The sequence below is a fragment of the Pipistrellus kuhlii genome, unplaced genomic scaffold, assembly GCF_014108245.1.
Source record: "Pipistrellus kuhlii isolate mPipKuh1 unplaced genomic scaffold, mPipKuh1.p scaffold_m20_p_19, whole genome shotgun sequence".
In the NCBI taxonomy this organism is placed as follows: Eukaryota; Metazoa; Chordata; class Mammalia; order Chiroptera; family Vespertilionidae; genus Pipistrellus; species Pipistrellus kuhlii.
In genome coordinates this window covers 7,112,540-7,136,107 of record NW_023425504.1, presented here as the reverse complement: position 1 = coordinate 7,136,107, position 23,568 = coordinate 7,112,540, and the positions used below count along the sequence as shown (strand labels likewise).

The 23,568-nt window shown below is 37.2% G+C and overlaps 1 long non-coding RNA gene across 1 annotated transcript; it reads left to right on the top strand.

Moving 5' to 3' along the window:
• The first annotated feature begins 525 nt into the window (after window positions 1-525).
• Window positions 526-23,327, top strand: LOC118722089. The gene is made up of 3 exons (XR_004988896.1): window positions 526-536; window positions 1,490-1,493; window positions 23,197-23,327. It is a non-coding gene; the product is annotated as an uncharacterized LOC118722089 (long non-coding RNA).
• Window positions 23,328-23,568: the final 241 nt, after the last annotated feature.

Genomic DNA, 23,568 nt, shown 5'->3' with positions numbered 1-23,568 from the left:
ACTCACAGAAAGAAAGACTAAAAAAAAGCAATCCCATTTACTGTTGCACCAAAAAAAATTAAGATACATAAGAATAAACTGAACTAAAGAGGTAAAAGACCTATGTGCGAAAAATGATAGGAAACTGAACAAAAAGACAGATGAAGACATAAACAGAAGGAAGAAGATACCGTGTTCATGCATTGGTAGAATCAACATCATCAAAATGTCCATACTACCCGAAGCAATCTATAGATTCAATGCAATTCTCATTAAAATACCAATGGCATATTACACACACCTAGAACAAACTCTCCAAAAATTCATCTGGAATAAATATTAAAAAAAAAAAAAGACCCAGAATAGCTGCAGCAATCCTGAGAAAGAAGAACAAAGTAGGTAGGATCTCAATAACAGATATCAAGCTGTATTACAAAGCCACTCTTCTCAAAACAGCCTGGTACTGGCACAAGAACAGACATAAGGATGAATAGAATAGAATGGAGAACCCAAAATATACGCAAACAACTATGCTCAATTACTATTTCACAAATGAAGTATGAACATACAATGGAGTTCACCAAACGGTGTTGGGGAAATTGCACAGATACATGCAGGAAAAAAAAACCACACACAACTTACACCATACACAAAAATAAACAGGAAGCAAAATCGCAGACATACCAAAGGGATATCTTCACTAATACCACTCGTAGGGCAATGGAAACTAAAGAGAAAATAAACAAACGTGACCACATCAAAATAAAAAGCTTTTGTATAGCAAAAGAAACCATTAGCAAAAAAGACCACTACATGGGAGAACATATTTGCCAATGTTATCACTGATCTCCATCTAAACTCTGGCTCTCCTCTTTCTTGCCTGCTTTTGAAGATTGCTCCAACAGATAATGTGTTTATTTTGAGTCCTCAAGTCAGCGTCTGCAGCACTGTAGTTAAGCTATATTTCCTTCATTCCTCTGAAATTATCCTGCCAAGGTCATCAGTGATCCCCACATTGTTAATCTAATAATCATTCCTCAGACTTTATCTTATTCACCTTTTTAGCAGGACTTAACAGAGTCAATCACTCCCTTCTTGAAACACCCATCACTTTTCCTCTAGGCACCACCCTCTCTTGGTTCTCCTGTTTCATTGACAACTCTTTTCCTCAGTCTCCAAAAACCTTGAGGGTTTAATCTCCAACAGTTATAGAAACTCATACAACTTAACAAAAGGAAGATAAACAATCTAATATAAAAATGGGCAACTTACCTAAATAAAAACTTTTCGAAAGAAGACAAAAGGAAGGCCAAGAAACATATGAAAACATGCTCAAAGTTACTAATTATCCAAAAGATGCAAATCAAAAGGACAATGTGGTACCATCTCACACCTGTCAGATGGGCTATCATCAACAAATCAATAAACTACTAGGGTTGGTGAGGATGTGGAGAAAAAGGAGTCCTCCTGCACTGCTGGTGGGAAAGCAGACTGGGGAGCCACTGTAGAGAACTGTATGGCATTTCCTCAGAAAAATAAAAGTGGAGCTCCCATTCACCCAGTGAACTCACTCCTAGGAATATATCCCAAGAAGCAGGAAACACTCCTATGTTCATAGAGACATAATTCACCATAGCTAAGATTTGGAAACAGCCTAAGTGCTTATCAGCAGATGAGTGAATTAAAAAACTGTGGTATATCTACACAATGGAATACTATGCTGTGGTAAAAAAAAAAAAAAAAAAAAAAGTTCTTACCATCTGTAACAGCATGGATGGTACTGGAGAGCATTATGCTAAGTGAAATAAGTCAGACAGAGAAAGTTAAATATCATATGATCTCACTCATCTATGGGAAATAATAAAGAACATAAACTGATTAACAGAAACAAATTCAGATGAAGGGAAGCATCGATCAGACTGTGAAACCTCAGAGGGAAGGTAGGGAAGGGTGTGTATAAATCGGATAGATCAACCAAAGGACTTGTATGCATGTATATAAGCCTAATCAATGGACACAGACAACAGGGGTGTGAGGACATGAGTGGGGGTGGGGCAGTTGGGAAGTTAAAGGGGAGATGAGGACACATATGTAATACCTTAATCAATAAAGAAATTAAAATGCAAAAAAATAATAATAATAATTAAAGAGAAGAGCAAAATCAGTGTTCATTCTGAACAAGCTAGTTGCAGCTCCAAAAATTAACTAGCATAATTCATGCTGTTTGTTCACTGAGAGTTAATTTAATATACTTATCCTAGAAAATAATACATTATCCAGTTTAATCAATATGCATTTGTTCTTTGCATAGTGATATTTTTTAAATCATTTATTAACAACTAGAGTTCTGGTGCATGAAATTTGTGCATGGAGAGGGGGCGTTCCGCTCAACTCTGCCTGCACCCTCTGCAATTCAGGACCTCTACACCTTTTTCTTATCTAGCTAACCTCTTCACATTTAAAAAATTAACTGAAATATCACCTACTCTAGGAAATCCTCTTTGAACAAATGTTTTTACAATCTGTATTAAGTATTTTCATAGTATACCATTCTTTTTCTTTAACAGCTATTTAGAGTGGATGCAATGTGGTTTTCATTCTTGCATCTGAATTTTTTTCTTCTTGCTCTTGTTGTAATAGCAAAGCTTATCCAATTTACACTTGCCCTTCAAGGAATTATGTCTGGTTCAGTTTCTAGTTGGCTCCCTGCTTTTTTTAAGCAATAAATTTGGGTTGTGTTAGTAAGCCTCACTTGTAATCAAGCCTGTAGGTCTCTCTATCTGAATATTTCTATAATACCTATCACTTTAGCATACCAGAGATTGTGTTCATTTATAGAAAATAACAATTAATGTCACCTGATCATTTGATCTTCTAGTAATATTTTATAGCAAGATGTATTATTCTAGTAATTTAACTATTACAAAACAGACATACAGAAATAAATTACATTGAACAATAAAGAATGACTCAAATATCAAAGCAGAGTACACTTACGGCCTCCCTTGTCCTGTGCCTCAGATATCATAGCATAGTACACAGTTCACATGGAACTCATCTTCCTTTGAAATAGGAAGAGATGCCATACTCATGAAGCAGCTACTTCCACACATATTTTTTTTATTTAATTCATAGCACATACTCTTTGTACTAATTATTGGAAAATTATCCTAGCAATTGCCTCTGTTTCTCTCTGTGTTGTTGCCTTACATTCTGATGTTATTAATGTGCTTTTAGCATCCACTCGCTCTAATAAGATTGTAAATTTTTTAAGGGCAGAGATCATGACTTGAGCTTGTGTTTCTCTGTCATGGTGCCTAGATAAATATTCAAATGCCATCCAGTTCAAATGACTGTGATGAGAGAGGCCCACCGTTGCTGGAGACCTCTGATTTTTATTTAAGGGCCTCAATTTTTCTGTGCCTTTACAAAGGAGTGAGTAGGGGCTGAGGGAATTTGAGGAAACCCAGACAGAATTCTCCTCCTAAAAGATTTTGCCAAGCTGGAGACCGGGACTGCCGGGCATTTGTCCAATTAAACCCCGGACACACAGCAATAACAAAGGCACTGGTCTCCTACTGCTAATGCTTGGAGATAAAACCCCAGTCTGCAGGAACTCCCCGGGCAGTCAGGACCAGGCTGCTGGGTAGACCTGGTCTGGTGCTCCTAACTCTGGGAAGAGGGAGACTTTCTATGGCTGCAGGCTAGAGGCACTGGACTCCACGCCACACTCCTGAACAGGTCCCTAGTGCAGGTTGGTCAGCGGAGTGGCTTTTTCTCCCTGCTAGGCTCTGCCTGGCCTGTTTGCCCAGTGATAGCAGGGCGGCTTGGACCAGGGCTCTTTGCCCCATGATCTCAGGCTGGCTGGACCTGGCCTGATTGCCTCTTGATCTCAGATCGTCTAAGCCTGGGCTCTTTGCCCTGTGATCACAGGGCAGCTTGGACCTCGCAGGCAGCGGGATGGCTTGGACCTGGGCTGGCAGCATCAGGTGCTGCCTGATACTGCCTGCTCGGGTCCCCATCTCAGCTTGGATCTGCTGGCAGCTTCAGGAGCTGCATCCCGTAGCCTGCCCAGGTCCCTGACTGCATCTTGGATTTCATCAGCCGAATAGGGCCTCTGCCTGCACTGCCTGTGTATGCAAATTTACCTGCCATCTTTGCTGAGTTGATTTGCATATTACTCCTGATTGGCTATGATCATAGCAGAGGTACAGTCAATTAGCATTTTTCTCTTTTATTAGTATAGATATACCTGCAGACTCACAGGGAGAGAACATGCTATAAGTAGAGTAAAATGTTTGAAATAAAAGAAAAACTGAATTTAACAACATTAGACAAATGATTCTAATATGCTTCAGGTTTTGATTTAAAATTCACCCAGGAGTCTTTTGTATTCGTGTTTTCATTGAAAGCAACTGTCAAGTTTATAAATATCATGTTAATTAAGAAGGAAATTAAATCTGGGTTATTATTGAATAGTCAGCATATTGGTTCATGTAACATTGCCTCTTTCTTCATAATCTCAATAGACAATGCTATGGATATTTGCAAATGCTTGTTCTTGTGCAGCTAAGAAGTATATTTTTCAATTTTAATCTGGATGCTTAGAATTACATAGCACATATAAAAACTCATATTACATTTTTCAAACATTGGGACTTGGAAAAATATAATATTTTAGGGATACAGAGAAGTTTCCTATGAATTAGTTCTATTTACATTATTGAATTTTTCTTTAAGAATATCTTTTAGATTGTGACTATTATTTTTCATTGATTCACTTTATGTAATTTTTCAGAGCTCAAACTCCCAAGAAAAAAATGGGAAACTAAATTCAAAGGATTGTTGATTAACTTCCACATGACATCCAGGACAATACACCATTTGGGAAAATGTTACAGTTGTATCTTCATTTCCATTTTATTTGCTTAGTGGTTGTTTTGTTGTTGTTGTTGTTGTTGTTTTTGTTTTGTTTTGTTTTTTTGCTGTAGCACAGTTGTAAATATTTTTAAAATAAAACATTAATTAAAGTTATTTTTAACTAGGTTTGAATTAAAGTTATTAAAGCCAGATTGGAAACTTTCAGGAAAATATAGATTGTATGCAGTTGGGGGAGACTAGTATAAACAATAAAGAGAGATATAACACACTATTTTAACTTCCATGTTGAAGAACTAACCCTGAAGAATTTTGCATGACCTATAACTTAAGCTTTTTTACACTAAGAAGTGTCTAAAGCCTTAAATTACATTATTAAGAAATAACTATATGAAAATGGTAACTACTAGTAAGTTGAGGTAGATTGAGGAAAAAAAGTAATATTAAGAAAATTTTAATTGTCATCGTGGTCATGGATATCTTTAATTTAGTAGATCCCACTTAAATACAACTTATTAGGTGAAATATGCATACAAATATGGTAATAATCTTTCAACCAGTATCTGATGTCTCAATTATGAAGAAAGATAGGTGTCTTACCCATACTGAATTTAAAGGGGTATTGAGCAAATACTAACTACTGGCAGCTTTGAAGAGGATGATTAAATAAACAAACAGTTAAGGGATTTCCTATGAGATAAAACCTTTATAGAAGGAGCAGCTAAGGGCTTTGAGTTTTCAAAGAAAATATTTATCTAGGGAACAGTGAGCAATGGGATACATTTCACAACTAAGGCAACACACAAGGAACACCTCCTTCTTCATACGTAATAGAGCATCATTTCTAGTCATTTACTATAAAAGAACAATTTGTCTTAAAATATGTGATTTTTTAAAGAGCCTTATAACTTTTTTTATTGTGCAAAAAACAAAGGAAAAAAACCTTGCCATGTTCTAAATGTAATTTATATTATATCTTAGTGACCATACAATACTCATGAAAACAGCTATAACTTTATCACAGAGGTTGATAAGGATAATATAGTTCAATTTACAATACCAAACACAGCCAACATTTATGGAAGATAACAGTTCAAAACAGGCAAGCATTTCTGTGACTGAAGTGATTGGATCCCAGAAGTTTCCACTGCTCTCCAAAGGCACTTACCAGGCCATATTCAATGAAGTCAATGGCAGATCAAGTATTTTTAACAATTGGCAAAGTGACAATGTTTTCTCAAAACTGCAAGATCATATTTAAATGTAGGTGCAAGCTTTCTTTAATACAACTAAGAACAATGTTTCAGAGTCCTGAGTTCTGAATTAAACTCAGTGATTTCTCAATTTGTGATTTTAGAAATGACCCTTAATATTAGGGATAGTCCCAGGGACCTGTCTTTTTTCTCGCCTGCCAGCACTATTTGGGAACTTGTTAAGGGAAAACTGCATTTGAATATCCTGTCAGATCAGCACAGGTGCTGTAGCCCAGGGCAAAAAAAAAAATATTGTACAAACCAATTCCATGTCCTAGAACAGTGACTTTTTCTTCTTAGAGATGCTTGCCTTCTTTGTAGGTGCCCATTAGTTAGGATTCATCCTTGTCAATAAGGGGTGCTATCTCTTATTCAGAGAAAACCTTTCCCAGTTCAGTAACCTTTCCCAGTTGAGTAAAAGTTGTATTGGGGGTGGGAAATTATCTCAGAGAAAAGAGGTCCCTCAGGACACAGAATTGGTTACTCAGGTGCCAACAAACTCATCCTGATAAGCCATCTATAGACTCCAGAAGGCTGCAGCTGGATAAACGAAGCTGTGCTGTTATCTACAGAGAGAATAGAAACTATTCCAAATCAAAGGGGAAACAATAACTTTTTATAAAGGAGTAATGTACTTCATCCCAGCTAAAGTACACTCTTCTGCCAGTTTCTTGCCAAAGTGAAGAACCATCATGTTATATTTACAAATACACTTGTTAAACAAAGAAATCTTTTAGATTAATTATCCCATGATTTAATAATTGCTATGATGCTGCCATTGTAGGCAAAGACAAGGATATAGCCATAGCTAATCTTTGCTTCTACCTTTAGCCAGTCTCAAGTGTATCTAGCCGGTCTCAGTGTTATCTTTTATTTAGTAAAATTTGATGTTCCCTAATCCACTTCACTCCCACCAATACTGAACTGTCATGCTGTGATTCATGCATTTATTTCTAATAAGGTTGCTTTTCTTAAGAGGGCTAGCTGCAATGCTGAACTTTGAGGATTCTGAGGGTGGGAGGGCAATGGGGGGGGGAAGGACACACATGTAATACCTTAATCAATAAAGAAAAAAAGAAACACAAGCAATGTGAAGTCACATAACATCAAACAATGGTGCTCTTAGTTTTTTTTTAACTAGCCATTACAGAGAATTTGTCTCCGAAATCCTACCAATCCAATAAGAGAAATATACCTGTGTTCAAATTAAGCCACTTATTTAAAAACTCCTTTTTTAAGGATTTTTTAAAAATATGCAAAAATTTAAAAAATGTAAATCCCATTGATCCATCACCCAGCTTGAATAGCAATTGTGATTTTTCTATACTTGCTTCATTTATTTCACCTTCAACCTTGGGTTACACTATGTTAAAGCAGATGTCAAAGTTGTGTCCTTTTGCCCCAGTGTACTTCAGGATAACTTTTAAAATATATGGACTTTTTTTTTTTTTTTTTTTTTTTTTAGAAAACCAGATTACCATATACATAGCTGATACAATTAATGACAATTCCGTCATTATCTAGTATCCAGTTCATTGTCACATTCCCAGATGTATCAAAAATTCAAACCACTCAATTTAATAATTCCTCTACAGGAGCAAATAGGAACATCAGGTTAGAACTTCTTACAGAATTTTACATACATAACAACCTTTCCAGTCTTCACCCTAGAGCCCCACACTTGGTGGGAACTCAGTCAATATTTGTTGAACCTGGCCTTTCTCTTGTTTGAGGAAAGAAATCAAAAGTGACACAAGGAGTAGTAGTTTATCCAGTGCAGCTGCAGTTCCTGGGCTGGAAGACCGAGAAATCAGCTATTGATTTCTGTAACCTCCTGCCCAAGTACAGTAATGCTCCTAGTGAATATTGCAGTCATATTGAAAAGACCAACTTTCTGGCTGGCTCTGTTCTCTGCGTGCATCTGCAGTTAATTGAGAGACCGATTAAAAAAATCAACAAACCCAAATCGAGGGGTTTTGTTGTCTCTTTTTCATGTGATTCAGCTATAAAAGATCAAGGAAATACATTTCCCCTCCCTACCAAAGGTGCAAAATCTTGAACACATGCCAACTAACTGTTCTCTCCTATGACTAATTGATATTTTGCACTCACAGTCTTGAAAAACAATCCTTTCCATACTCAGTGCTGGTTGTAATGAAATATGTTATGCTGAAAGCTTGAGCCCTTGTGAAGGCATGGAACTCCGCATGTAAATAATTGTGTCTGTAATTTAAAATTTTGAAATAAATGGTGCACTGTTGGATGTAAAGACTATGCTTGCCAGAACTTGGCCAGGTGTACCTAAAGGTCATATTTAACCAGTCACATGTAACCTGGGACAACTATATAGATTGCTTGTACAATGCTTGGGAAATGGGGATTAGTCAACAAATATTTAATGAATGAATTGATGAGTAAAAAAATCCATCTTAATGCAATAAAAAATTATTTCAGTTCACCAAATAAAAAGGAAAAAAATTAATCAGCCAGTCCCAGACAAGCACATGGGAGGATGGCAGCTCAGGGGCCTCTGACTAAGGTCTGTCCCATCTCTGATGACCATAGGCTATTGGGTAACTCAAACAGGCTACCCATAGGGTGCAAAAAAAATTCTTAATTTTAAATAAGTATTTAATGTTTGCTTTTCTTGAAAGATCTGGTCATCCCACTAGCAAAAATTCAAATTCTTAACTCTATAAGAAAGTTTTTTTTTTAATTCTCTGAAGAGAAACAAAGATGGTGGCATATACTGCTGCCTCGCATAACAATTTCAAAACTGCAACTGTAAGACAGAGCGGACATCATTCAGAACCACCAGAAAGCTGGCTGAGTGGAAATTCTACAACTAGAAGGAAACATAAAAGGACACTGAGACTCAGGAGCTGTGGAGGACAGAGGTGCAGAGACCTGTGTGTGCTGAAAGGGAGGACAGCTAAATACACAGTTGGCTTACTCACAGCACACAGAGAGGGCGGGCAGCAAGTGCACGGCTAACTTTCTCATTTGGGAGATAACAAAATCTCCCGAATGCACTAAAATCGAGCTCCGGGTGAGACTTTGGGTACACAATCATTTGGGGATAAACTAGACTGTCTGGCAGTGGGCGAAACTTGAGAGGAGCCTTCTCTCAAGGTTTGTGCATTCATAGCCTTGGGACACTGAGACACAAGGTCCTCTTAGGGCAGGGCTAACGGGAAACCAGGGCTGTCTGCTCCACCCCGAGACTCCGCCCCAACCAAGCTGAGCACAGAACCTCTCCCAGTGGAGACACTGCAGATCCTCACAGCCAATTGGCCTGGAAGTCAACTCCCCCCAGCGATACCAACAACAATCAAGACTTAACTACAACAAGACTGCACACACAGCCCACAAAGGGGTGCACCAAGAGTGTCCACCTCAGGTAACGGGTGGCTGAGCCCTGGACCCTGCTAGACACCTAGCACACAAAGCCGCTCCATCAACTCAAGGAAACAGCTAAAATTCAGAGACAAAGAGGCAGGCCACAAATGAAGGAAATGAAAGAAAGCAAAAGACTGGGTATAGAGTTCAAAACCATGGTTATAGGGTTTCTCAAGAATTTCCTAGAAAAGGGTGATAAATTTAATGAGACCCACGAGGATATGAAAATGGATCAACTACAAATTAAGCATCTACTGATTGAAATAAAAATATTATACAGAGGCCTAAAAGTAGACTGAGTATCGCAAGAATCAAGTCAAAGATATGGAATACAAAGAAGCAAAAAACACTACTCCAGAAAAGAAAAAAAAGAGAAAAAAAAGTCCCAAAAGTTGAAGACAGTCTAAGAAGCCTCTGAGACAACTTCAAGTGTACCAACATCAGAATTATGGGGGTGCCAGAAGAAGAGACAGAGCAAGATACTGAGAACCTATTTAAAGAAATAGTGACAGAAAACTTCCCCCACCTGGTGAAAGAAATAGACTTACAAGTCCAGGAAGTGCACAGAACCCCAAACAAGAGGAATCCAAAGAGGACCACACCAAGACATATCATAATTAAAATGCCAAGAGCAAAAGACAAAGAGAGAATATTAAAAGCAGGAAGAGAAAAAGTTAGTTACCTACAAGGGAGCACCCATATGATTGTCATCTGATTTCTCAACAGAAACTATGCAGGCCAGATGGGAATGGCAAGAAATATTCAAAGTGATGAATAGCAAGAACCTACAACAAAGATTACTCTACACAGCAAAGTTATCATTCAGAATTGAAGGTCAGATAAAGAGCTTCACAGATAAGAAAAAGCTAAAGGAGTTCATCAACACCAAATCAATGTTATATGAAATGCTGTAAGGTATTCTTTAAGAAGAGGAAGAAGAAGAAAAAGATAAAGATAAAAAAAATGAACAATAAATGCTTATCTATCAACAAGTGAAATTAAAAACCAAGGGAATAAAAAATCTGATGAACAGTATTAACTGGTGAATATTATAGAATCAGGGGCATAGAAAGGGAGTGGACTGACAATTCTCAGGGGAAAAGGGAAGTGTGGGTTGAGGGAAGAGACTGGACAAAAAGTGTACAACTATGGATGAGGACAGTGTGGGAGGTAAAGGCAGAGGGTGGGGTAGGAACTTGGTGTAGGGGAGCTATGGCGAGGAAAAAGAACCATTGTAATAATATGAACAAATGAAGATTTATTAAATTTTTTAAAAAGTTTAAAAATTCTCTAAAACTATAAATGACAATATTTAGTTATGAAAACAAATAAGCTCAACTGGAATTGTTGAGTGGCCCTGTGAATGGTGGATTCAGGCAGAAGCTACTGAATGATACAAAGTTTTATACAAGTGCCTACACTTTGAACTGGTAATCTTAATTAATGGTACAATATCTTGAAGAAATAATATGACAAACAAAACCTAAAATTATAAGTATATTTATAGCACAGCTATTTATAAATAAGTGAAAATTAGAAGTACCCAAATGCCCAAAAGTAAGGGGACTGACTAAGCCAAAAATAGCTTACCAACTCTATGGTTTACTAAAAATTAGCCTTCATTGTTGCTGTTTTTTTTTTTTCTTAGTACTTTTTACAAATGCAATTATAATTAAGAAGTGAGAATGTAATGTGTTTTGGGAAGAAAAAAAAAGAACATTTCATGCCTCTTTCTATTGGAGCCTTTTAAATATTACAGGACCAAAATTAAAGGGAGAAATCCCTTGCAATTATTTTAGCTATAAAGGCATCCAATATCAGCATGCAAGTTGGGAAGAAGCCAAATTTGATAGCAGACAGCTGAAATACGTTTGATCTGAAAGTTTTCATTTATGCCACCATTTTATTGCTGCAAAGGGACTACAGCAAAATGTTGGCTGCCTATACCTTATTTCTATGAACAGGATATATATAAAACAGCCAACCCCTGTGAGGTAGTTAATATGCCACCTCAGCTTTAAAAGCAGTGCCCTTGCCAATACAGATACTGACTCTCTGGCATTTGTGCTGATATTAAATTTGCAAAATCAAATATTAAGAAGCCATATTTTTCTCAAATGGAAAGATTTACCAGTTTAATTAAACAGTACATCGCTTTTCTTTTCTTTGCATCTCCCTCTCTTCTCTCCTCTATTGTCCCCTGGGGAACAGAAAAAAATTCCTGTGTCACGAGAAACCCAGAACTCTAAGGAGCCTCAATGCTTTGACTATATTTGTGAGCATGAGATTTATTGAAAACAAGTGATGGATCTTACTTTTCCTCTTATGGCCACTGTTAGAGGTTCATATAGTGTGATTTTCTCTTAGTTGTTGAACAAGAAGTTATTCTGTTCACTTTGTTATTTTTCTTTAAAAAAAAAAAAAAGGAATGAAGAAGTAGACACCAATCTCACTCCTGATTCTAAACAAAACACTAGTTTTTATTCTCTGTTCTTTGTCTCTGCTGCCTCCCATGTTTATCATCTTTGCCTTTTCATATGCACAGATTTGTGGTGTGTGTGTATGTGTATTGTGTGATGCTTAAGTTTCCTCAGCTATAAAATGGTGATTATATTTCTTGTTCTACTTTATCTCATAGGGTTTTTTGTGAGAATAAAATGAGATTAAGTATGTTAAAGTGCTTTTAAAATTGTTGAAATCAGGCTACAATTGAATGTGATAGCTATAGTCATCTTTTATTTCAGACCTTGATAGTGTTTATCCTATAGGTAGTGTTAAAATAATTTCTACATTTTGAAAGGTAAATTTATCCAAAGTTTTAGTAAGGTTTGTCTATTATACAGGGTCTCATGTTGTACACAAATTGGTTACTCTTTAAACTCTGGGTCAGGTCTGTGCTTCAGAGATATAAAACAACCAAAGGAGCCCTCAAATCTGCTTAGACAAAGAGGAGGATGGGCAACAAGATGAGTAAGAGGAAACAGAAAGTGAGCTCTTCATCACCATTTACTTCTGAGAAAATGTTACTTAGGGGAAAGGAAAGAGACTTAGATATATTTTTTGAAAAGGGTAATTAAATCAGTATAAATCTTTGTTTTAAAATCTAGCTAAAATATTCTTCATAAAGTGCCTTTTTGTCGCTCAAACTGAGACAGTTTGTAATTAAGAACATGACTTCAACTGTTTGCTACATATTTGCTAAGCAATATCAGTTCTGGAAAGTTATGTAATCCATTCACCTCCAAAATAAAATGTTAAGCCTGAAGCCCCTCAGCCAGTAGAGCCTTTGGTTGTTTTGGATGTTATGGACCCTGGATTTTTATATATTAGGATCATATTTGGCCTTAGCCAGAGTGTATCAGTGGCTAGAGAATTGACCTTATGCAACAAAGGGTCTTGGGTTCAATTCACAGTGAAGGGCACTACCTGGTTGCAGGTTCAATCCTGGGCCCTGGTCAGAGCACATGCTGGAGGCAACCATTCAATGTGTGTGTCTTATACTGATGTTACTTTCTCTCACTTTTCCTCTCTCTCTCTCTCTTCCTCCCTCCCTTCCACTCTCTTTAAAAAGAAATGGAAGTTGACAAAGGAGGCAAGAGCATACAATGGAGTCAAGACAGTCTCTTCAATAAATGGTGTTGGGAAAATTGGACTGATACATCCAAAAAATGAAACTAGACCACCAATTTACACCATATACAAAAATAAATGAAAATGGATAAAATACTTAAACCTAAAATGGGGAATCATAAAAATCTTAGAATAATCCATAGGCAGCAAAATATCAGACATATGTCGTAGCAATATCTTCACCAATACAGCTCCTAGGGCAATGGAAACTAAAGAGAAAAATCAACAAATAGGACTATATCAAAATAAAATGCTTCTGCACAGCAAATTAAACCATAAACAGAAAAACAACAGAACCCACTGCATGGGAGAACATTTGCCAATGTTATCCCTGACAAGGGTTTAATTTCCAAAATTTATGAGGAACTCATACAACTTAACAAAAGAAAGAGAAACAATCCAATCAAAAAAATGGACAAAGGACCTAAATAGATATTTATCAAACGAGGACATACAGAAGGTCAAGAGACACTTGAAAGCATGCTCAAAGTTACTAATCATCTGAGAGATACAAATTAAAATGACAATGAGGTACCTTCTCACACCTGTCAGAATGGCTATCATCAACAAATGACAAGTGCTGGTAAGGATGTGGAGAAAAAGGAACCCCTCAGGCACTGCTGAGGATGAATACTGATGCAGCCACTATGGAAAACAGTATGGAGTTTCCTGAAAAACTTAAAAACTGAACTCTTATTTGACCCAGTAATCCCACTTCTAGGAATATATTCCAAGAAAACAGAAACACCAATGAGAAAGGATATATGTACTCCTATGTTTATAACAGCACAATTTACAATAGCTAAGATTTGGAAAAAGCCTAAGTGCCCATCAGCAAAGGAGTGGATTAAAAAACGGTTGTATATCTACACAATGGAATACTATGGTACTGTAAAATGGAAGAAATTCCTACCATTTGGAACAGCATAGATGGAGCTGGAGACCATTATACTAAGTGAAATAGGTCATTCAGAGAAAGATACAGACATATCACATGATCTCACTCATTTGTAGATTATTATATAATGAACAATATAAACTGATGAACAAAAAACAGATCCAGAGACAGAGAAGCATCAATCATATGCTGAAACCTCAGAAAAAAGATAGGGGAGGGTGGGGGTAAGATGGAGAGATACACAAAGGTCTTGTATGCATGCATATAAGCATAACCAGTGGACACAGACACCAGGGGGCTTAGGGCATGAACAGGGGTGGGGGGCAATGGGAGTAAAGACACATATATAATACCTTAATAAATAAACAAACAAATAAATAAATAAATAAATAAATAAATAAATAAAAAGCAGTGGTACATCTACACAATGGAATACTATGCTGCTGTAAAAAAAGAAGGAACTTTTACCATTTGCAACAGCATGGATGGACATGGAGAGCATTATGCTAAGTGAAATAAGTCAGTTGGAGAAAGAAATGTCACATGATGTCACTCATTTGTGAAATATAATGAACAACATAAACTAATAAAAAAAATAGGTCCTAGATCTAGTGACATAGAAGCATTAAATACACCATCCAACCTCAGAGGAAAGGCAGGGGAGAAGGGGAGGTAAGAGAGCAACCAAAGGACTTATATGCACCCGTATAAGCATAACCCATGGACACAGACAGTAGGGGGTCAGGGCATGTGGGGTGGGAATGGCTGGGGAGAGGTCAGTGGGGGGAAATTGAGACATATGTAATATGTTAAACGATAAAGAATATTTTTTAAAAAAGAAGAGGGCAATGGAAACTATGGAGAAAAAAAAACACAAATGGAACTACATAAAAATAAAAAGTTCTGCACAGAAAAAGAAACCATAAACAAAACAATAAGAGAACCCACTGCATGGGAGAATATATTTGTCAATATTATATCCAATAAGGGTTTAATCTCCAAAATTTACAGGGAACTTATACAACTTAACAGAAGGAAGATAACCAATCCAATAAAAAAGTGGGCAAAGGACCTAAATAGACACTTTTTGAAAGAGGACATACAGAAGGCCAAGAGACATATGAAAACATGCTCAAAGTCACTAATCATCTGAGTGATGCAAATCAAAACAACAATGAGGTACCATCTCACACCTGTCAGGATGGCTATTATCAACAAACACCAACTGCTAGTAAGGATGTGGAGAAAAATGAACCCTTCTTCACTGCTGGTGGGAATGCAGACTGGTTCAGCCACTGTGGAGAACAGTATGACATTTCCTCACAAAACTAAAAATGGAACTTCCTTTTGACCCCATGATCCCACTTCTAGGAATGTATCCCTAGAAGAAAGAAACCAGAAATATCAATCAGAAAGGATATATGGACCAATATGTTCATAGCAGCACAATTTACAATAGCTAATATTTGGAAGCAGTCTAAGTGCCCATCAGCAGATGAGTGGATTAGAAACTGTGGTACATCTACACAATGGAATTCTACACTGCTGTAGAAAAAAGGAGGAATTTTTACCATTTGCAACAGCATGGATGGAACTAGAAAGCAATATGCTAAGCAAAATAAGCCAGTCAGAGAAAGATAAACATAACATGATCTCACTCATTTATGGAATATAATGAACAACTGATTAACAAAAATAGAAGCAGAGACATAGAAGCTTCAAACAGACTATACAACATATGAGGGAAGGTGGGGAGTGAGCAGATAAGAGATCAACCAAAGAACTTGTATGCATGCATATCAGCAAAACCAATGGACACAGACAGTTGAGGGGAGGTGAAGGCTTGTGCTTAGGGGAGAGATGGGGGGAAAAATCAATGGGGGAAAAAAAGAAACTCATGTAATACTTTAAACAATAAATAATTTTAAAAGTATAGTCTTCAGATTAAAAAATATAAATAAATAAATTGCAATGGGAAAAATATCCTTGAATGAGTATTAACAAATATTAATAACTACAATAATATTTGAAAGAGCTTTTGGTAATCTTGGTTCTTTCATCCAAAATATACTCTTCCCCACTTTTGTGTCATTATCAATCAGATAATAATGACATAAAAATCTTTATGCAGCCCTGCCAGTGTTGCTCAGTAGTTGACCATCCACCCATGAGCCAGAAGTCAAGGCACATGCCCAGGTTGCAGGCTCAATCTCCAGTAGGGGGCATGCTGGAGGCAGCCGATCGACAATTCTCTCTCATAATTGATGTTTATAGGCAATGTTTCTATCTCTCTCTCCCTCTCCCTTCCTCTCTCTGAAATCAATAAAAACATATTAAAAATATTTTTGAAAACCCTCATATAGGTTGGTGATAATGAGGATGAGCATTACTGGGCCAAGACAAGTAACTGAAGTACAGAGGTCTTGTTGGCTGTTCAGCTTCTGTTTCAGGGAAATATCTAAGTTACTTTATACTTATTCCATCAGAGAACTTGAGAATTCTTCCTTTTCCATCTTTCTCTGTGGCCACTTAATCTCGGGTACTACACACACCTCTTAGTATGGTTAACAAGGCAATAGGCATGCTATTGAGTGAACTTCACCAAGAGGCCAAGTTTGATATTTTTGTTTGATATTTGGCTACTGCCTCCAGCACTTGTCATGCTCCCTTAGAAGTGCTCTTTGATTTCTTCTGAGGGAATTTCTGTAACAGAACCTAAAGAAGCCTCTTAGATGTCTAGCAGAGCTTGATGCCTGACCCAACCCCTTCTAATCCTCCCCTCCCCCAACCCAGTGCCAATATCCACCTGGCCAAGTCCTTTCTGTGTAAATGCAGCCCTACTTTCCAAGACTTTGCTTTAGGCAGAATTCTTCTTAACACTTAGGAGACTCAGTGTCCAGGAATCACAGTAGGGAGACTTTGAGCTGTTATATAACCAGGCAATTTTCTTCTGATTGACAAGCCTTTCTGCATCTCCAAACTTCTCTATTATCTTCTAATTGATTCTGGGAATTCTTCCTTTGACTTAACATTATTTTCTGTTATGCTATAGTTTTTTTAAGGAAAGGTAAGCCATAAGCTTTTGGGCAAGTCAATGAGTGTCCTTCTGTTGTTCCTCTGTGGAAGTGCAGGAGAAGGAGAAAGAGGAGGTCTGGAAGCCTAATAAAGCTTGGAACTTTCTATTGGTATCTTAAGCAAATGCAAGAGAAAAAAATAAATATTAAACCTCAATAATACTAACTGTAAATACTTAAAAAATATCTGTACCATATTAGGTCTATGAGGAAGGTACAATTGTTAGCCCCTTTTCTAGATGAGAAAATTTATGCTCAGAAAAGTTAGATAATTTGCCCACCAAGGTCATACAGATAGTAAGGAGTAGAGCCAGGCTTTAAATGCAGAAATTCTGGCCCCAGAGCTCAAGCCTTATGGCCCTGGCTGTATGATTTCTCATTTCCTCCATGAGTATTTCTTGTTGTTATTGAGAGCAGTTTATAGAGCTCAGACAATAAGTGGACATCAGTAGGGGAGCCCTCTGCAGTAGCTCTATGACAGGCTACAATTTTATATGGAGAGGGCCATTGTCCCTACCAGGGTCCCTCTAATGTGTACATGACAGAGTTAATGAGTGGATGGCAAGTTTGAACTTGCCTCAACAATTTTTTTTCTGTAAGGATCATTGCTTTTTGAGTAATGTAGTACAGCTTCATAAACCTGAGGTGCTCATACTTTGATATAATAAGATAGTGGTACATTTATACAATGGAACACTACATGCAGTAAAAAAGAAGAAACTCTTACCCTTGTAACAGCATGAATGGACCTGGAGATTATGCGGAGCAAAATAAGCCAGACAGAGACAAATACCATATGATTTCACTAATATGTGGAATCTAATGAACAAAATAAACTGACAAACAAAATAGAACCAGAAGTATGAATACATAGAACAAACTGAAAAATGCTGGAAGTTACCATTGTCTACTTTATCACGAAAGTACAGCAGGGAACATAGAAGACTGATGGACCTTGGGCTTTAGCAAGGGCTAAAAGCTATACACTGATTATTCTGTTGAGACAATGGTGGCTCAAGGCAATCCCCTAACCTGATAATCTTTTACTGTTTACTAATCCTACTATTTATATGTCTGTTTGCATTGCTAAAGGACAAATGTATATTCTAGTAAATAAAAAGCCAATGGCTCTGAGCATTTAGGGAACCTCTCTGCTAGAGAGTAAGATCTCCACCTAGCTTCCCCCATGCCTTCTAAATTTATATTTCTTGTCTAGTATATCCGCATGTGTGTGTCAGCCCCTTCTCCAGACCTTGAACCCTAGCTGCAGATGGATGAGGGAGTCACAGACAAATATCAGAAAGGGATGAGTGGGGGATACTGGATAAAGAAAGGTGAATGAATTAGCTAAAAAAACAACCTGGGCATAGCTCATAGGGTGGGGGGTGGAGGCTGGATAGAGGTGGGCAAAGGGAGGGTAAATAGGGGACATCTGCAATAATGTCAACAATTAAATTTTTAAATTATAAATAAAGATAGTGTTTGTTGTCAGCTGAATAACAGCAAAGATTAAATAAGTCTATAGGCAAGCTCAAGTACATCACAGAATCTCAGAAGTAGGCGGAACTTTAGAGAGTCATCTGGTCTAGCAACCCATAAAACAATTCCTTCTAGATTACCCCCAACATACACACATACCACCACCAACACCAGTAGTAGTCTAACTTACTAGTAAATATCTCAAACAATGTGGAACTCTCTACCTTACAGAGCTGTCTTTTCCATCTGTTAAGAGTGATAGAGTGCTATTCAGTCCTAGTAAATACTAGTACCTGTCAGAAGCTCATCATTGAGGTGGTTTGGAAGAATTCTCAATACTTCTAACAGGGCCTCTCTCTCTCTGAGAGGTTACTGATATTCAGGAGTAAAAAAGACTGAAAATTTTCCTTAGGAAGTAATAATGAAAAACTCGGGTAACTGAGAAAACCCACAGGAATTCCTAGGAGTTTCCTGATTGAGCACCTGCAGGAGCTTGGGGACTTAGCTTCTGGGACACCTCCACTCTGCCCCACTGCCCTTTTTCTGGGCTTCTGGCCCTCAGGGATTGGGTTTCTACCATGAACTTTGACAAAAGAGAGCAGAGAAAGATATTCTCGATGCCCAAACTTCTGTCATAAGGCTCTCTGGGGAACAGCTGACAATCATGAGCTAGGCAGGCCAATAATCCAGCAGGCAGAAAGGGAATCTCCCTGCTCCAGCAAGCACAACCCAAAGAAAAGAGGCAACAAAGCAGAAATGATTATTATAGACCCAGCAGAGAATAAATTTAGGCATATTAGCCTTCTCATAGAATGTCATCCTTCTCAGAGGCCTCAATACCCCAAGGATAATGCTTAGTGATACCTTTAATAATAATAATAGATACTAGTTATTGAGCACTTTACTCTTGGCCAGGAATAGTACCCAATATTTTATATGTCTGATCTCCTTTAATCCCTACAATATCACCAGAAGGTAGATGTTATTGTTTTCCTCATTCTTCAGGCTCAGAGACTGGTAAATGACAGAGCCAGAATCATAAACAACTGGAATCCAAGCTTCTTTGACGCTAGAATCCATGTGCTAACCACTTGACGTGCTAACTGTCTCAATGAGGCAAGACAAAGCCTCTCTCTGCTTCTACAGCCATGTGTAATTAATTCTTCACATTGCTCTTCCAGGATTCCCTTCTGGCTAATATTTCCAGCTCTACTTAAAACTGTCAATAGCTCTGTTTTTGCTTCTCATCAAAAATTCAAGATCTTAAAGATAGTATTTAAGTTGGTCATAACTTATGTTTCAGATCTATTTTATATTCTTAGATTCTTCTATCCATGCCCCACTCCGCCTTCTTCTCCCTTATGCTTCAGCCATGCTGATGAACTGTTCTCTGAAAATGCCACACCTCATCCTATCTTTGCTTATACTATTCCTTCTGCTTGGAAATCCATTCTTTAAGCACCCTCCTTTCTTCACCCAGCCTACTTATTCATTTTTTCAAAGTTAAGTTGACATGTCAAATCCTGTCTTTATTTTTTTAATTTTTATTGAGTTTATAGGGTGACACTGGTTAACAAAATCATACAGTTTCAGGTGCACAATTCTACACATAATCTGTACCATCCCAAGTCGGTCTACATCCATCACCATTTATTCCCCATATACCCTTCTCTACCTCCCTTCCCACCTCTCCCTAGAAATCACCACACTGTTGTCCATGAGGTTTTTTCCCCCTCTCTTTTTTGCTCAATCCCTTCACCACCACCCCAACCATGCCTTCTGGACAGCTGTTATCCTGCTCTCTATCTATGAGTCTGTTACTATTTTGCTTGTTACTTCATTTTGTTCATTAAATCCCACTCATTAGTGAAATCATATGATATTTTTTTCAAAGTCTTCCTTAATTCTCCCAGTTGGAATCATCCCTGCCTTCTCCCATATTCTATAACCCTTGGTGGTTAATCAACTTCTAATATATTTACACTCTCTAGTGTTATAGTTATTCCCACAAGAGTTTCTCTCTTAGTCAAATAAGAAAGCTCCAGGAGCACACAGAAACCATGCCTTCTATTTAGCTCAGTGCCTCTTAGGTAGTAAGAAAATAAGTATGTTGTATGTGTGTGCCTGTGAGGAAGAGTATGTACCAATGGTGCTGTTTAATGTACTAGTATTACTTACTCTGGGACATGACAAAAGTTTGAAAGTTGAAGAAATTAAGGTTTTGAGTCTGAATGCTACTGCCCACTACATTCCAAGTTGTCCCTTGAATACCTTAACCTGTATTTACTGCTGATTCTCTGCTTTGCACTAATCATCAGTTTTACCTGTATATCTTCTGACTAAACCTGACTTTTAAAAAATACAATCTCAATGCCATAGTATTTTTTTCCTGATAACATAAGCCTACATAAAATACCTATCTAACGTTCCCTTTAGTCAGGGTAGAATACTTTAAGGCCCTTTTTTTTTTCTCCCACCTATTCATGTACAAAAGATAGATTCATTTTATAAAACAAACAAACAAAAATTTACTATTTTATACTTTCCTAGAATATTCACTCTTTAAAAACATGCTTCAATGTTGATCTTTCCTAATAGATAGTATGTTTGGCTTAAATAATGAAATAGGTTTATTAAGTGGCTAGTATAAAAAAAAATCTAAAGATATAATTGGATCAAGAACTAAAAGAAAAAATAATCTCAACAAAATATGTCCTAGAGCCCATTTCTGAGCAATTGTCCTATAGTCTATAATTATGAATAAAATACCCTCTGAAAAGAACTCATCAGAATCTGAGGGAAATGAGAACAATAGGGTAGGTATTACAAAAGATTGGTTCTTCTCAGATAATTGTTTTTAATAAAATGGTAAAAGTGTAGGGAGCACCAGGCAACTATAATTAGGATAATAATCTATTGTTCTATAGGAATAGATATCCTATGCTTTTTCAATTGGAAAGCAACAAAAAAAATGAAGTAAAGGATTAGTGGAGATGTTTGAAGAATAGTTAGACATCAAAATGTAGAGGTCATTCATTAACTCTCCTTTATAGCAGAATTAAGAAAATGATGAAAAGTGCATACTGTGCTGTATACAGGATCTAAGAGCACTCTATTTTTAAGAGAAGCTCGGGGACACAAGAGCTGCTTTGTATACATCTTCTCTTTATTTGTGTAGGTACATTTGTATCTTGACACAAAGGATCTCCTGTACACTATGGAATTCTATTCTCTGACAATCATGAGTGTGCTATCATTGGTCTCTTTATTTGGAAGAAATTCTGGGAGAATCTTAATTTGATCCAAATTTGACAGATCAATGGGGGAGGGGGAAAAGAATACTTATGTAAAACTTTAAACAATAAAGAATTTAAATTTAAAAAAGAATTGTCATATATGTGTTTTCAAGATAGGGAACATAAAAAGATATAAGACAACTGAGTGAAAAGATCTGTTTTTAAATCTTCATTTTTCAGATTTTAAAAAAAGGGGATGCTTAAAGTCAAACCTTCTACCCTACTCAGTGCTGGGAAGGGAAGAAGCACCTTTGTCCAGGAGTTCCAGCCACTGGGTACTCCAGGTTAGAGGACAGCTAGACCATTCCCTAATACCTATAAAAGAGTGTGTCATTCCCATCCCAGAGAGCCTGCCATTACATGCTGGGTAGAGAAGCCTGACATGAGGACTATACCAAATGAGCTTCAAGATGAGGTCCTTACATTTGGGCTACAGGTTTTTTTTCTTCTCACCTGAAGCTGTGGACCCTCAAATAGCTAGGTCCCAACAATCCTAATTTAAGTATAAATTTGGCAGTATAGTCCATTAGTTAATAGCACAGGCTCTGGAGTAGGATCACATAAGTTCAAATCCTCTGCCATCTATCTATACCTGTGGAGCCTTGGCAAATCACTTAACTTCACTGAGCCTCAATATATTCATCCATAAAATGAAAGTGAACATACCTCCTATCTTAAAGGGCTGTTATGATAATTAAATAATTAAATGAAGTTAAAGTTCTTATCCTGGAACATAATGTATACTTAAATACTAGCTATTTTTGTAATTATCTAAAACTAGTGGGAATATTTATCTCCCTTCTTTTTCAGTCTAATAAGAGTTTGGGACTGCATTACAAATGAACTAAGTGATCATCTCTGGAAAAGAAGTTTAGACTTTTCAAGTAAACCCAATGATCTGCCTGCCTGACCCATTTCCTTGACCTAGTGTGCCTGGCTGCCTGCATGGCTGCCTTAACCCAGTGTGCCCAGCCTGCCTTCCAGCCTGTCCCACCACACTGACTTAGCAAATCAGGCCCTGCCATTATGACCCAATGGCCCCAGAACGCACAAGCTTGCCATAATGACCTGGATGCCTGACTTGGTGCCCTCAGATGACTGGCCACACTGCCTTGCACCTACGCTGCAGCCTTTACCCAGCACCCCCAGATTACTAGCCTGCTAAAATGGGGAAACTAAGGAATAACACCCAAATTAAAGAAAAGGAGGAATTGTGAGAAAAAGAACTAAATTAAATGGAGGCAAGCAATTTATGAGATATAGAGTTCAAAGTAATGGTTATAAGGATGCACGAACAAATTAGTGAGAAGTAAAGCAACTTAATGGGAATTATAAGGAACAAAGTGGGAAATTCATAAGCATGAAAGAAAAGATGTAGAAACCATGAATAAGAATCAATTGGAAACGAAGAATGACATTGCAGCAATAAAGAATACCATGGAAAGAACAGTAAATTAGAAAAAAAAACTGAGGACCAAATCAGTGAATTAGAAGACATGACAGAGAAAAACATCCCATCAGAGCATCAATTAGAAAATAAATTATAAAGCAGGAGGATAAGAGAGCTTTGAGGCAACATGAAATGTAACAATATCCACACCACAGGGTAAGGAAAAGAATCTGAGAAAGGAATAAAGAACATGCTTGAAGAAATAATGAGAGAAAACTTAGTGAAGGAAAAA